The sequence below is a fragment of the Hippocampus bargibanti genome, linkage group LG12 (genome assembly GCF_051943395.1).
Source record: "Hippocampus bargibanti isolate YZ-2025 linkage group LG12, ASM5194339v1, whole genome shotgun sequence".
NCBI classification, from domain to species: Eukaryota; Metazoa; Chordata; class Actinopteri; order Syngnathiformes; family Syngnathidae; genus Hippocampus; species Hippocampus bargibanti.
The window spans coordinates 20,370,069-20,385,743 of NC_142745.1; the positions used below are offsets into that span (position 1 = coordinate 20,370,069).

At 45.4% G+C, this 15,675-nt stretch overlaps 1 protein-coding gene across 3 annotated transcripts in view; it reads right to left on the reverse strand.

Annotated features, from left to right (window-relative positions):
• suclg2 (succinate-CoA ligase GDP-forming subunit beta) overlaps positions 1–15,675 on the reverse strand; it is a 68,228-nt gene that overhangs the window by 13,748 nt on the left and 38,805 nt on the right. The window lies entirely within an intron of this gene.

Here is a 15,675-nt window from a genome sequence, read left to right on the forward strand (position 1 = left end):
AGAGGGTGACATCCTACAGGTACCTGGGTGTTATTCTCAACAATAAACTGGACTGGACTACAAACACTAATAAACACCCTAATAAAAAAGGGACATAGGCACTCCTTTCTATTCAGGAAACTGAGGTCTTTTAGGTTTCAGGGGTCACTCCTAAAGATTTTCACTCTGTGGTGGCTTCAGCCATGCACTATGGAATTGTCTGATGGTCAGGCAGCATCAACACCCAGGACAGGAAAAGACTGGAGCGCCTGTTCAAGAGGGCCAGTTCTGTCCTGGGCTGCTCGCTGGACTCTCTGGAGGAGGTGGACAACAGACGGACGCTATCGAAACTAAAGGCCATGATGGACAGCCCCTGCCACCCCCTCCTGCCCACCCTGACAGCACTGGGTAGCTCCTTCAGCCAGAGACTATTACACCTGCGGTGCAAGAAGGAGAGGTACCGCCACTCGTTCCTACTGACTGCTGTCAGGCTTCGCAATTCTCAATGATCACATGTGAAAAAAAAAAAAAAAAAAAAACCTGGACACTTGTAATTATGGGTCGATGCAATACAGCTACATACAGTAAAGTCTCGTTATATCGATATTCAAGGGAGTCCGAAAAATATCGATATAACCGGGACTATCGATATATCCGACCCTGTTTGCATGTAATTTTCTCCGTGCGTGCATAGAAATAGCATCGATATAACCGGGACTATCGATATATCCGATATCGATATAACGAGACTTTACTGTATATCAATATACCTTTCTTGATACTTGCTCTGTGTACAGTTTTTTATGAAACGGTTTTTGCACATTTACAATATACAGTTGACATTTTTATTTTGCAATGCTTAGAACATCTTGTTTTCTATCCTTTCAACCCCGACCCCATCCCCTTTCAAATTGCTGCTGTGGACTGCTAATTTCACCACTGTGGGACAAATAAAGGTTTTCTGATTTTGATGTCTGATTTTGTGTAGTTTTAAGGCTTAGAAGATTAGAAAGTAGAAGATTAAAAAGTATATTTTATGGGGACCTGGGAATGGATTATTCTCATGTTAATGGTTTCCTATGGGAAATACATTTTTGGGATACACAATTTTCACCCTACACATTCTGTCTGGGAACCAATTAAGTTCGTAAGCCAAGGTAACACTGTACTTTGTACCGGCATCGGCACACATGCTGTCAAATAGCCGCTTTCGTTTGAAGCAATCAGATTCACTTTTCACTTTTCGCAGGGGTGCCCGGAACTTCTTTCAGGTTCACTGGACGGAATGTGCGCATCCGGGATCGGCATGGCAGCCAAAAACCGAACGGAAGAAATATAAACAAAGGTCGGGGCATGTTCAGTTGCTTTGTCTGGAATCCGCAGTTGCCAGCCGGCGTATGAATTAAGTTCGTAAGCCAAGGTAACACTGTACTTGCACTTGTTCGGCGCCCACCTTTCCTTGGCAGCCACTGAAAAGACGCAAAGGCCTTTACGATGGACCCACGACCTCATCCCGACGAGACGACGCCACAATTCATTTGCTCGTAAAGAACAAGCGGCGCCAATTTAGGCAGCCATCAAACAAAAGAAGCAAGCTTAGCGTTTGTGCGTCTTCGTGTGCGTCAATTAGCCCGATTTTGCCGAGTTGAAAAGTCGATGCCGAATGCGCAGGCTTAATCCGCGACGCGTGTTTGTAATCACCGCTAATCTGCGAGCGCCGACTCGGGCGAACGCCTTGTAAGTAAATGTGTCTCATCTGCGTGCGCTGGATGCTAATGTGCACGCGTTCAGCGTGCGCTAATGATGTTTACTGGCAGAGTGGATCAAGGACTTGGCCAGCTAATAGAGTGACAGTTCAGGCGTCCTCCTTTACACGCTGTCCAAATGATGCTGTCATTGGAAACAGCAGCCATCAGGCTTCAGCAGAGGCAACAGAACGGAGAGAAAATAGCTCAATGATCACCCACAGCAAACGGATCACTTTGAAAGATTTCACACGGCCAATGTTTTGTGTTTGGCTTCCTCAGAATAGTCACTCATTGAAAAAAGAAAATGAGGAAAAAGTCCATACACCACAAGTCCATACACACCAAATCTGGCCTGCTGTATCATTTTATTCGGCCCGCCAAAGCCAATCAAACAAGTGCTATGATGCTTGTTAGTCTGAAACAAAATTTCAAATTGTCAAATATAATCCACAATAACAGTCATTAGTTTGGCTTCAAATTTGAAAACGAGTTATTCATTAATTTGTTGTGCTCTCTCTATGTAATATGTGGAGTCGATGAAACATTCTCATACCTGCCAACTCCTGAAACCATAAAAGCCGAGTAACATGGCGGGTTCCAGGGGCCGCAGAACAAAGTCCTGGTCAGGGGTTAAAAGCCCCTCTAAAGCCAAATTATTTTTAACATTACAACTACTTAATGAGGCTAAAAACAACATACAAAATTGATCAATATCAAAGATATACTTGTGAAAGTAATACCCATATTTAAACTTGTCAATCATGAAAATACAGGTAACATCCGAGTTACGACCGGGTTCCGTTCCGACAAAATGGTCGTAAATCAAACGGTCATAAATCAAAAAGCATTCAAAATGGCTGACGCGAGGATCACGTGATCATAACATATATGCGACAGGATAGTATACGATGGCAATTTGTTGTTTTTAAGCAACGTTTTCAATTGAATACTATTATATGCCAAAATGTTGACAGTTCATTTATAAATCGTATAACTTTTAGTGTCATTTTAATCATTTTGCATTATCGATCTTTATTACTGTTTCGTCGCACACGCTCGTCGCACACGCTCGTCGCACACGCTTTCTGCTGACCCCAATACGCACGGCTTCCCACGCATGCGAGCTGTCCAAAAATCGCTCTCCCTGCTCACGGAGAAACCAGAAGAAGTCACCTGTCTCAAAGAGGCGGTGGCGCCGACCGTGAGCCCGATGCGGCGTTTGCGTTGCGGCGAACCCACCCGCTTCGCCTCGGCGTCGGTGGACACCCCTCCATCCTCCCGATTGCTGTGCGAGTGAGATGGTGTCATGCTGGAGAAAATTGTCGTACGCGTTTGTTAAGAAACAATTATTTTGTATCGTCATTTTGTGCAATGCTGCTCCAGCAAATAATCATCCTACTTGTTGGATATTGTCACGTTCGGATTGACAGCTGGGGGCGGGGCCACGCCTCCCCGCTTCCACCACTTCCTTCTTCAGGACAGCGGGTACGAAAACGGGACGCTGTCAACTAGTATTTGTACTTTGTATTACCCTGGACTTTCTATATTTTCGTCCGAGCCCCACCCCCGGATGGATATTGAAGGAATGGTTTTGATCACATTTTATGAAATGACTGTGGTTTTCGTTTAGATTTCACACTTTTTGTTGTTTTTTTTCCGGCAGATGCCATTACATGACAATGATAAAAATCATGCTCATGCCTTGCTCTCGATTCAAGGAATTACTTGTAGCATGCGCAATTCATCTGAAGGAAGCTAACAGCTGGCACGGTGACAATTACCTGTTAAAAAATTTAAAAACGTAATATTCCTTAATAAACCCTAACCCGGAATAGGATATGGAAAGTTCTAGGCAAGTATGCATTCTCATGGCCTCCCCAAATGTCAAAAAAATGTGGCAAAAAAATGACTGACACCCCTGCCGTACGCCAAGGGACCGCCACAAGGGGGAAGCAGAGATCCAGAAACTTTCCTCCGGCTTCCTCCCTCTCGCTCCCTTGGTGTTGGCAAGTCATTTTTCAAGCCCGTCTCATTTGGGAAGGACAATATTTCTTCCATTCACACGTCCCCCATTGACATCCGTGGATATAAATGATACAGTAGGGAAGATTGATGTCAGTTGGCACGGAGGTCAGCGCCGTTTCGCAACAATGCGCGTGCGCCAAAGACTTTGCCTCTCCTTAGTTGCTCGCAGGGGCCGTAGAAGAGAACTTTCCCAGGCGGGGTGACACGGCGAGTCGTATCACGTTTGAACGTCGACGCAGGTGAATACGACTGATCAGCCGAAAACGGCTTTGGGGACAGTGTTGAAATGGAAGAAAGAAGAAAGTGTGGAATTTCAAGTGGCGCTCCAATTGCCAATTTTGCCACACTCGTCCAAAAAAAATCTGTTTCCAACATCAAAACAATAACAATAATAAAAAGAATAAGAAGAAGGATAATAATAATAATACAAATAATAATACACTTCGTTTATAAGCACCTTTCAAAACTCTCAAGGACACTTTACAGTCATAGGATAATTTTTTCTGTGGGTGAGAGCGGCAGCCACACACGCCAGCGTTCACTCAACCCGGAAGTAACTCAAATAGATAGAAAGCTATCTAGCTAGCCAATAGATAGCTAATAGTTAGCTGGATAGATAGCCAGTCAGCCAGCTAGATAGCTATATAGCCAATAGATTGAAGATTGAACACTTCAAATTGTCCCTAGGTGTGAGTGTAAGAGTGACTGTTTGTGTGCCCTGCGATTGGCTGGCAACCAATTCAGGGTGTCCCCCGCCTCGTGCCCGAAGACAGCTGGGATAGCCATCACCACCCCCCGCGACCCTAATGAGGAATAAGCCGTACGGAAAATGGATGGATGGAAAATAAATAATAATAATAATCATATTATTATTAGGGGCGGCCCGGTAGTCGAGTGGTTAGCACACTGGCTTCACAGTGCAGAGGTCGCCGGTTCTCCCTGGGTGGAGTTTGCATGTTCTCCTCGGACCCGCGTGGGTTTTCTCCGGGCCCTCCGGTTTCCTCCCACACTCCAAAAACATGCATGGCAGGCAGATTGACAACTCCGGGTTGTCCCTGGGTGTGAGTGTGAGAGTGACTGTTGTTCGTCTTTGTGTGCCCTGCGATTGGCTGGCAACCAATTCAGGGTGTCCCCCGCCTCGTGCCCGAAGACAGCTGGGATAGGCTCCAGCAACCCCCGCGACCCTAGTGACGAATAAGCGGTACGGAAAATGGATGATGGATGGATATTATTATTATTTTTATTTTGTGGAGGAAAAGAAAAAATAGAGATAATGCACGGACTCGGCGTTTTGGGGCGATATCCATGTTCAGGCAAGTACCTGTGTGCCGCATGAAATGATTCAAATTTGACCCGATAGGATCATTGCTGTCGGAAAGGCAAAAGTTGGCGTTTTCATGTCAAAAGAGGAGAAAAGAGTCCAATCGACTTACTGCGGAAGAGCAAATATCACGCAAAGCCCAAAGTTGGCGCGTTACATCTTCTGACGAATGTAAGGCAAGTGTGCAAGAGAACTCACCCCCAACGTCAAATATTGGACAACCCCTTTGTGAATGCTTGTCCATTGACAAGAGGGGTGTACCCAATACGGAGTGGGGGGGGGGGGGGTGACACCTTAGCCCAAAGTGCAAAGTCACTTTGGGAATTTGCAAAAAGTGGTTTGGGGAGCAAAGGCAAGGTGACGGACCCCCGCCACCCCACCCCCTACACCGCAGCAAAGTGGAGCCAAGTAACGCACACGGGCGGATGGCTGAATATTAAATAGGCCTTCCCCGCTGTGTTCTTAATGCTGCACGCCGTACCCGAATTAATTTATTGTAATGTAGGCACACAGAAGGTCAATTAAGCAAATAACTTGGGTTCAGATCGCACGGTGATCTCGGAAGCCAATGAGCCGCTGAAAGGGCAGATGGGTGTACTTTGCAAGGCAAATGACCCCCCGCCCCCTCCACCGCTGCAGCATTTGCATGCTGACTCGTGGGCTCGACGAATGTCAAAGCCGATTGGAGAAATGCCGATCGCAACGTGGCTGTTGAGAAAAATTCCAGTTGGAAGCGTGTTTTCGGCTGTTGTTCTCATTTACTGGCACGATGAGGAAAACAAACCCAATTATCACCTTGAAGCTCATCAACATACTTGGCGGCATCCGTGCCGACTTTTTTAAGGGTGGAAAATAGAGTGTGAACACCACATTTTGTCTTCGGTCACACCGGTGACAAAAAGGTTCACGTTACTCTGACAAACATTTGTTCTTGACTTTTTTTTCCTGGAGCGAGTCAAGCTCCCGCCCACATGTTTTGTCGCGAGCCAAAGAATGAGACCTCGCTTATCCATATCCTTGTCCCCCCATACCTATCTGACCTTCTTCAAAATTCTATTACCTCTCCTTCCCTCACATCCTGTTCCTCCCTCCACCTCTGTGTGCCCCCCACCCTGCCCGTCTAAGCACGATGGGGGACAGAGCTTTCAGCTGCTCTGCTTCTCACACTTTTAAACTTTATGTTACTTCCGGGTTGAGTGAACGCTGGCGCGTGTGGCTGCCGCTGCTCACCCGCAGACAAAATATCTTGTGACTGTAAGTGTCCTTGAGAGTTTTGAAAGGCACTTATAAATGAAATGTATTACGATTACTGCTACTATTACTACTATTGCTACTGCTACCATTACTACTATTATTCCTTTTTCTTCTTCTTATTATTATTATTATTCTGTGGAACCCCCACTCCCCCTCCCCATGGCGTCGTCCACGGGAGGCGGACTGGCCTCGGCCAAAGCCCGCCTCCGAATGAAGATAGACGCCGCTTGACAGTGGGTGACAGATGGGCCGGCTTTTGTGCGGGCAGGGACAGAAAATGGAAGTGTTACTTCTCCTGCGAGATGTGTGCTGCTGATTACAGGCCAAGACAGCTTTTTAATTATCCTGTCAAGCATCAATCCCGTGGGTTGATGCGGGCCGTGGCGCGCCCTGACGGACAGCGTCATCAGCGGCTTGATCGCCTGCTCGCACCTTTCCAGTCGGTCCAAAGGTCTCTGACTTTTGGGGGCCATGTGTGAGTGAACCGCTCAGCCAGCGATGGACCCCGTGGACGCCAAAAGACGACACAGGGCCGATGCACCTCAACGCACCCAGCTGTCAGATTCATAAAGTTCGCAGACGACACCACGGTCATCGGTCTCATCAAAGACGCCGTCGAGTCTGCGTACCGACAACAAGCGGAGCAGCTGGAGCTCCGGTGCAGCCGTCACAACCTAGAGCTGAACACGCTCAAGGCAGTAGAGATGATCGTGGACTTCAGGAAACATCCATCACCACAGCCGCCCCTCACACTATCCAACTGCCTCGTGTCAACGGTTGAGACCTTCAAGTTCCTGGGAATCAAGTCTTCTAGGACATGAAGTGGGTGGTCAACACCAACTCCATCCTGGGAAAGGCCCAACAGAGGATGTACTTCCCGAGGCTGCTAAAGAAGCATGGCCTGCCACAGGAGGTGCTACGACATTTTTACACGGCTGTCATCGAATCCATCCTGTGTGCTTCCATCACAGTTTGGTTCGGGGCCGCCACAAAAATGGACAAAATCCCACTTCAATGGACAGTTAGGACGGCAGAAAGAAATAATTGGCACCGCCCTACCCACTCTCGAGGTCTTGCACACTGCAAGAATCCAAACAAGGCACAGAAAATCCTACTGGACCCTCCGCACCCTGCCCACTACCTTTTCCCAGCGACTTTTTATAGGGAATAGCTTGATAACGAGGGCGCGGAAAATCCTGCTGGACCCTCTGCACCCTGCCCACTACCTTTTCCCAGGAACTTTTTATAGGGAATAGCTTGATAACGAGCGCGTGGAAAATCCTACTGGACCCTCCGCACCATGCCCACTACCTTTTCCCAGCAACTTTTTATATGGAATAGCTTGATAACGAGCGCGTGGAAAATCCTACCGGACCCTCCGCACCCTGCCCACTACCTTTTCCCAGCAACTTTTTATAGGGAATAGCTTGATAACGAGGGCGCGGAAAATCCTACTGGACCCTCCACACCCTGTCCACCACCTTTTCCAGCTACTCTCCTCAGGCAGGCGCTAACGATCCATGCACACCAAATCCAGCAGACATTTCAACAGCTTCTTCCCCCGCCGCCGTTAACTCTCTAAACTAAACAGGAACCCAAGTAGAACTGTGCCTCCATTTTTCTTATGATGATACTAGTGAAGCGTGTTGGAAACACACAACGAAACAAATTCCTTGTGTGTTCTACATATGATTCTGAAAAATGATTCTGATCGTCTAGTTCTGATACCCGCCCGTGCGGGTCACATGACCTTCCATCCAGAGCACAGACATAAAAAAAGGCGGAGTCGGCATTCTGAACGGGGATGGGGCGGCTGCCAATGTTCCAAGTGAGAGTCATCATCTCTCCATTCTGCAAGATAATACAGATGTCGAGGGGAGGGATCGAGTCAGGCCCGGAAAATGCAATTATGCCGACAACAATCTCTTGCTGTGCCACGGCCGCTTTGTCTGACAACGCGATAGACACGGAAACTCGTTTCAAGTGTACGTTCGGTCCACTTGACCGAACGACCGTTTTCCTCCGCGAGATCAGTTGATGAGTCCTTGATCACATTCACTGTCACTCTCAATAATCGATCAACGTTGCGCTTTGTTTGGGGAAGGGTCATTTTCTCAACCGAGTGCCCGCCCCTGACAAAAGCTTCTGTGCTGGAAGGCATTTAAAAAGCAGGGATAAGAATGACAAATGAGAAAAAAGTGTGAAAAAAAGGCGGGGGTGGGGGGGGCGCGCGCACACACACACACACACACACACACACACACACACACACACACACACGCACGCACACACACACACACACACACACACACACACACACACACACACACACACACACACGCACGCACACACACATACATTGTAATTGTAAAGTGTAAATAAATAATAATAATAATAATAATAATAATCAATTTAATTTATAAGCGCCTTTCAAAACTCTCAAGGTCACTTCACAGTCACAGGATGAGTTTTTCTGGGGGTGAGCAGCGGCAGCCACATGCGCCAGCTTTCAATCAACCTGGAATAACTCAGAGATAGAAAGCTAGCTAGCTAATAGACAGCTAATAGCTAGCTAGCAACAGCTGAAGCTGTCTCAAAGCGCGAACATGGACAAAAGGCAAATGCTGCCCCGTCGTGGATGGGGGAAAAAAAAAAAAAAAATTGCCAGAGGTCTGACCAGCGCTTTATCGGCACCCAAGCATGAAAAAAAAACCCCTAACACATTCAGGAATGGCGCTCTACGTCATATTTTTATAATAATAATCGTCATAGTAATAGTAATAATAATAATACATTTAATTTCTAAACGCCTTTCAAAAACTCTCAAGGACGCTTTTGTGCGGGTGAGCAGCGGCAGCCATTCGCGCCAGCGTTCACTCAGAAGTAACCATATGAGTTGCATTTTACCAATGAAAATCAATTCAGCCAATTCACGCAGAGATAGATAGATAGATAGATAGATAGATAGATAGATAGATAGATAGATAGATAGATAGATAGATAGATAGATAGATAGCTGTGTGTGTCATTTAAACAAAATCTCAGAATGTATTACAGTAAAGTCTCGTTATATCGATATCGGATATATTGATAGTCCCGGTTATATAGATACTATTTCTATGCACGCACGGAGAAAATTACATGCAAACAGGGTCGGATATATCGATAGTCCCGGTTATATCGATATTTTTTCGGACTCCCTTGAATATCGATATAACGAGACTTTACTGTATTTAAAATAACTATGATAATACTCACCATTAATATGAATGGCTTTCTATTCCTCATCATTGGTAAAAATCCAGCCAAACTATCGGAATAAAATTCAACTTGCCATGTACATACCCAAGGTTACTGCTAGCGAGCCTGCACACGGCTCATTAGCTTGCACGCTGCTTTCTGCTGCCTCTCGCAGAAGTACATTATTGCTAACGTTAGCATGGGGCTTGTCATAGTGCCACTGACTGTTTCATTGATGGTATTGCAAATTAGAATCTATCAAATTACAACCTGTATCTCCACATAGGCGAGTCATTCCGTCCATTCAACCTGATTTTTATTTTTTACTCGTCCACTTAATCAAAAGGGGGCGTTTACCTGTTTCGACATCAATGGCACCTAAGTCAGGATCATCCAATCAAAATTACCGCCAACACAAGCCGAAATAGGAAATCAACAGCATAAAAGCGAGAATGCATATTTAGTTTTATCTGCGAGCCAGATGCAATATTCAAAAGAGCCATAGGTTCCCGACCCCTGACTTAGATTCTAACGAAGGCAGGCGATTTGAACACTGTCCATACCACTCCCCATTAAATTTTCTCAATGGATTTGCACTTTTCTTGAGAATGGTCATTTTGGTCTGAAAAAGTCGGAAATCTGCTGAAAAAGTCAAAGTGTCTGAAGTATGCATTGTACCAAAAGTGTCCAAACTCCCGTACGTCCTGGCGTCACTATAAGCAGAAGTACCACACTTCCCGTTTTGGAAAAGAGCGGCGTCTCAGAAATAGCGGCGAGCACTTTAGTAGCCCACACAAAAAATCCATTCGCATCGCTTGAGCCCTCCCTCCCTTGCACGTCAGCATGTTAGTTTGCAGGGTGCTCATCTTTTAAACCGCCAATTAATTTGCAGCAGGACCGAATTGCTCTCATGGCAATTAGCAGCCAAACGTCAATTAATACGCTCAGCAGAAGGAAAACAAACAAGGATGAGCACTTCCAGTCTACACGGGTGATCTCATTAACCCGCCGATTGAGTGGCTTTGCGTTATCGCAGCGTGCGAGGATGCCACGGCACCCTGGCGGGGGGCCGTGAGAGGAGGGAGAGCCGCTCATGGCCACGCCACTCCCGCAACGCTTTGTTTTGGCACGAGGAGGCAACAAGTGGTTCGTGATGGCGACGCTCCTTCAAGTCTTGGGCGGGTTCCAAACCTTCTCTGGGACTCGCAACTCTCAATGTGTCGCCCGATAAAACTCCCCACCCTTCGTCATATAATTGAGGAGCAGCAGAGCTGCTTTGATCGTTTTGCTTGGACACCAAACAAAAGGCCGGTGTTGACGTGTCAAAAAGGCAAAGGCTGCATTTGTTTTCTTTGTCTTTGTTCAAACAGCCTCTCCAGAGTCATTGAATACACACAAACATCCACCCACACGCACACAAAAAAACTTGGTGAGTCTGTTGTAATTTCCGGAGAAGCACTGGAATAGCTGACTGAGACTCTTAGCAGTGCCTGAAATAACGACTGACCGGACACCCGGGCCGTGCAACTTTTATGTCGGGCGTACAATTTACAAAATATCTCCGCTTTTTTGGAGGAAAAAAAACAACAACAAAAAATAATATTTTTTTTCTCATCAAACGTTTACTTTTTTCAAGAAAACAAACGTTTGAACAAATATTTCGTAATCTGAATAAATTATTCAGGTTTCGAAATCTTCGGTTGGTTTGGAAATTTCGGAATTTCGGTTCATTTGGCAATTTGCATAATTGGCACGGCAGCCAATCAGAAGCCTACTTCGTGCTTCCGGACTCTCCCGGGCGTTATAAGGTCGTGCATTTGCATATCATTTTCCAAAGGACCTCAGCCCCAGAAGAAAGATTCAAAAGAAGCGAACAAAATTTATGACACTACAAAACATAAATGTACATTATCCTGTAACTGTAAAGTGTCCTTGACAGTTTTGAAAGGCTTAGAAATTAAATGTATTATTATTATTAAAAGCATCGGGGAAAGAGGAGTTCACCTGGCTTGTAGCAGACGACGCAACGCAAACATTGCATTGTGCAACATGCCGAACAGTGTATGGACAAACGACAACTGAAGACAAATCAACAGCAAGGGATATTTACCATAAATTAAACAAGGGAGCATTTGTGGTAGGTACATCCTGAATTAAAAAAAAAATCCTTAATACTTTGCAACTTTGTTTTTTTTGCGATTAGTCATCTTATTGTGTTTCAAGTTGTTAAAATTGGGCAGGCAACTTTATGGCCGGACAGGCAACTTTTCAGAGTTGTCTGCCCTGGTGTCCGCTAACTTTTTGTCATGAGTTTCACTGCTCTTAGCCTATATTTCTTGAGCGGTAACGACTCGCTTTTGTTACCTCTCTGACGATGAGCTCCTCACCCCAACCCAATAAAAGCTTGGCTTATAAAAGCTCATATCCATCCATTCAAACAAAAGCATTGCCAGTGTGTGAAACTCATTACAAAATGTTACCGGACACCAGGGCAGACAACTCTGAAAAGTTGCCTGCCCGGGCACAAAGTTGCCTGCCCCATTTTTCACAACTTGTAACACAATAAGATGACTAATCGCAAAAAAAACATTGTTGCAAAGTATTAAGGATTTTTTTTATGAAGGATCTACCTACCACAAATGCTTAATTTATTGTAAATATCCCTTGCTGGTGATTTTGCACAATGCAATGTTTGCGTTGCGTCGTCTGCTACAACCCACGTAAACTTTCCACGATGCTTTTAATGTACGTTCTATTTCTAAGCGCCTTTCAAAACTCTCAAGTACACATTACAGTCACGGGATAATGTAGGTTTACATTTTGTAGCGTCATAAATTTAATTAGCATCTTTTGAATCTTTCTTCTGGGGCTGAGGTTCTGTGTGTCTACTTTGGAAAATGATGTGCAAATGCACAACCTTATAGCGCTCGGGAAAGACGGAAGCAGGCTTCCGATTGGCTGTCGTGCCGAGTATGCAAATTGCCAAACGAATTAAGATTTCGAAATCTTTGTTCAAACGTTTGCTTTATTAAATAAAGCAAACGTTCGATTTGAAAAAATATAGATTTTATTTTTTCTTGAAGAAGTTGTCGGCCACCCGGGCAGAGACGTTTTGAAAGTTGTACGCCCAACGTGAAAGTTGTACGCCCCGGGCCTCCAGGCAGACGTTATTTCAAACACTGCCATTATCATCATTAAAAAATGGAAAGCAAAATCACGGCTGCGATCAGAACTCACCAACTTATCTGCAGGTAAGCATCTTGGGATATTCCAAAGACACTGACGGCAGCAAATTTTAATTTGCTCCCTTGGCATCTCGTCGTTAGCGGTGGTATGCAAAATGGATGCAAATAGATGCAAGAACTTGCTTTGTGGCGGCGACTGGCAGTCGGAAGGAGCAACATCAAAGCCAAACTCCTTTTTGCAAGCGAAAACCACAGGACGTCAAACTACGCAGTCGACTGCAGCTAGCGCGTCTTTCCAGACCACGCTGGCCATGTTTTGCACTCCTCCGTAATGTCAGGATTGACTCAAGCCAACACACAACGCAACACAATCCAATCCGGATTCATATAGCGCTCATGTCAAGAAATATCGCGAAAACAGCCCGCAGCTCCGAGAAGGAAATGGATGTCGAGCCGGACAAAATATCCATCCGTCACTCGACTGCAACGGCGCACGGCAATAAAAGGCTGATTTGGTCTTTCCTGCTGCTTTGGCCGGCGTCTTGCCTCCAGGTGATATCAAGTAAACCTCTCGACAGTGGGCGGGGGGGGAATTTTGGTCACAAACATTCGCATGTCTGGCCATGAAGAGAGAGGGTGCGATTTATTGCTGTGCGCAAAACAAATCGGCGCACTTTCAACTCGCTGGAGGCCTAAACACAAAGCCGAACCGCTTCCGGTTGACTCAAGATGCCGCCCCCGCATTGCCTGGCCAAAATAAAGTCATAAATATACAGAAATCAAATAAAAAACGCAATCCTTTTCTCTCTCACTAAATGTGTCTTCCCCAGGAGCAAGGGAATTCTCCCAACTTTCCCGTCTCCATTTTCGCTCAGGAAATAATCAGGACAAAGGCTGCAAACGCTTGAATGGCAGGTGAACAAGGGAGGCCTTTGTCACTTCGCAGCCCGTGTCTGCTAATAGTGGCAGCGGTGCACACATGTGCCCTCGACTCTTCTCGACGCAAACTTAAAGGACAACCGACACCATTTTTTTTGTTTCCTAACTGACATCAGAAAAACATTTCATACCATCTAAAATACCCAAAACACGCAGGCTGCTATTCTTCGTCAGATGCAAAACTACTTCAAAATGACCTACGAAATGGCGAGTTACAGAAGGTCCCGCCCCCATGTTTGTGACGTCATGCTAGAACGTCTTGCCTTGCTCTAGAATCAAAACAATGGCTTCAGAATGGCTTCTGAATATGATTCAAATAGTTCTGAAAAGGAAAGCATAAATGTCTGCAATCGATTAAAGAAGTCCTTCCCGTATCATTTTGAGGCGTCTGGACTCCAATGTAGCACCCCGAAAATGCACAAGATGGCGCCCAAGCTCCATTGGAAATGGGCTGATCTGTCTGCTGGGAATTTGTGTCAACTAGTATCAAATAGTAGTCTTGGTGCAGCACACAACGATTCAGCATCGCGTTATTTATGTGTTTTCCTTCTATTTTCGCCATCAACACGGATCAACACGATGTTTTCAGACAAAGTACCCAAAATGCATTGTGTGTCGCTTTCTCGGTCAGGGGGGTTCCTGACGTGACGTCACGTCAGCAATCGTCACCAACTCGAAAACAACACTTCCTGAATATTCAGTGCGAGTGTTAAAACGTAAAATATAGCTATATGCGGTGGAATCTTTGTAAAATACGCTCAGTAGAAGTCATTTGAAGTGATTTTACAAATTATGGACGCAACTTGTCCGGAGGCGTTGGTTGTCCTTTAAATGACAACCAACATTTTTTTGTTTTGTTTCCTAACTTCCTTTCCTAACTTTGTTTCCTAAAACGTTTTATAGCATCTAAAATACCCAAAACATGCAAGCTGATATTTTTAGTCAAATGCAAAACACCAAGAAAAATGACTTGTGTTATTGCCCAAAACTTTCACTAATGAGCTCGAAACTGGAGAGATTCAGAAAATCCCGCCCCCATGAACGTGACGTCATGTTAGGTCACAAACTGCCTTGCTCCAGAATCGAAACAATGGCTTCAGAATTCAGATTCGGAGAAGATTGTTTCTTGTTACCCATCCAGTTATGAATATGATTCAAATAGTTTTGAAGAGGAAAGCATAAATGTTTGCAAACGATTAAAGAAGTCCTTCCGTATGAATTCGAGCCGTCTGCAAGCGATGAAACCGGTGAAGGAGATCTGGACTCCGATGTAGCAGTCCAGAAAATGCACAACATGGCGCACAAGCGGCGTTTCGTCCAGTATATATAGCCGCTTATATGAGCCGACCTTCGGTTAAAGCCACTCGTGATTGGTTGAAATCCGTGGCAATCAGAGGGGGTGGATTTTACGCACAGCGGCACAATTAGAGCAGCACACGGACATCAGGGAAGTTGGGACGACAGACAGCTCGACAGCGCTACAGAGTAACAAATGACACGGTGGAAAGTGGATGTTTGTCCGATCAGTTTGCTCCACAAATATGGTGATTGCTCTCTTTCACCAGGGGAGCTCAAAGTTAGCATGCAGTGTGACTGAATGAGTAAACATGCATCAAACTTCCGCTATCCTAGCGCTGAATCAGTACCTCCGGTTAGCTTCCTCGTTCACCTTTGCTGGCGCTATACTGCTCTGGTCCGTTGGAAGTGGCTCATTTCTCCGCTGGAAATTTGTGTCAACTTACACCTCCTTTATGCGTGTTACCGCAATTGGCTGCCACACAACAATTCACCATCATGTTATTTATGAAGTTTTCCTTATTTATGTGTTTTCAGACGAAAAAAAGTACCCAAAATGCATTGTGTGTCGCTTTCTCGGTCAGGGGCGCATCGAAAGTGATGTCACTTCCGGCAGCAACATCAACTCGAAAACAAGACTTAATGAATTTTTAAAATGTAAAATCTTCTGTAAAATGCGGAATCTTTG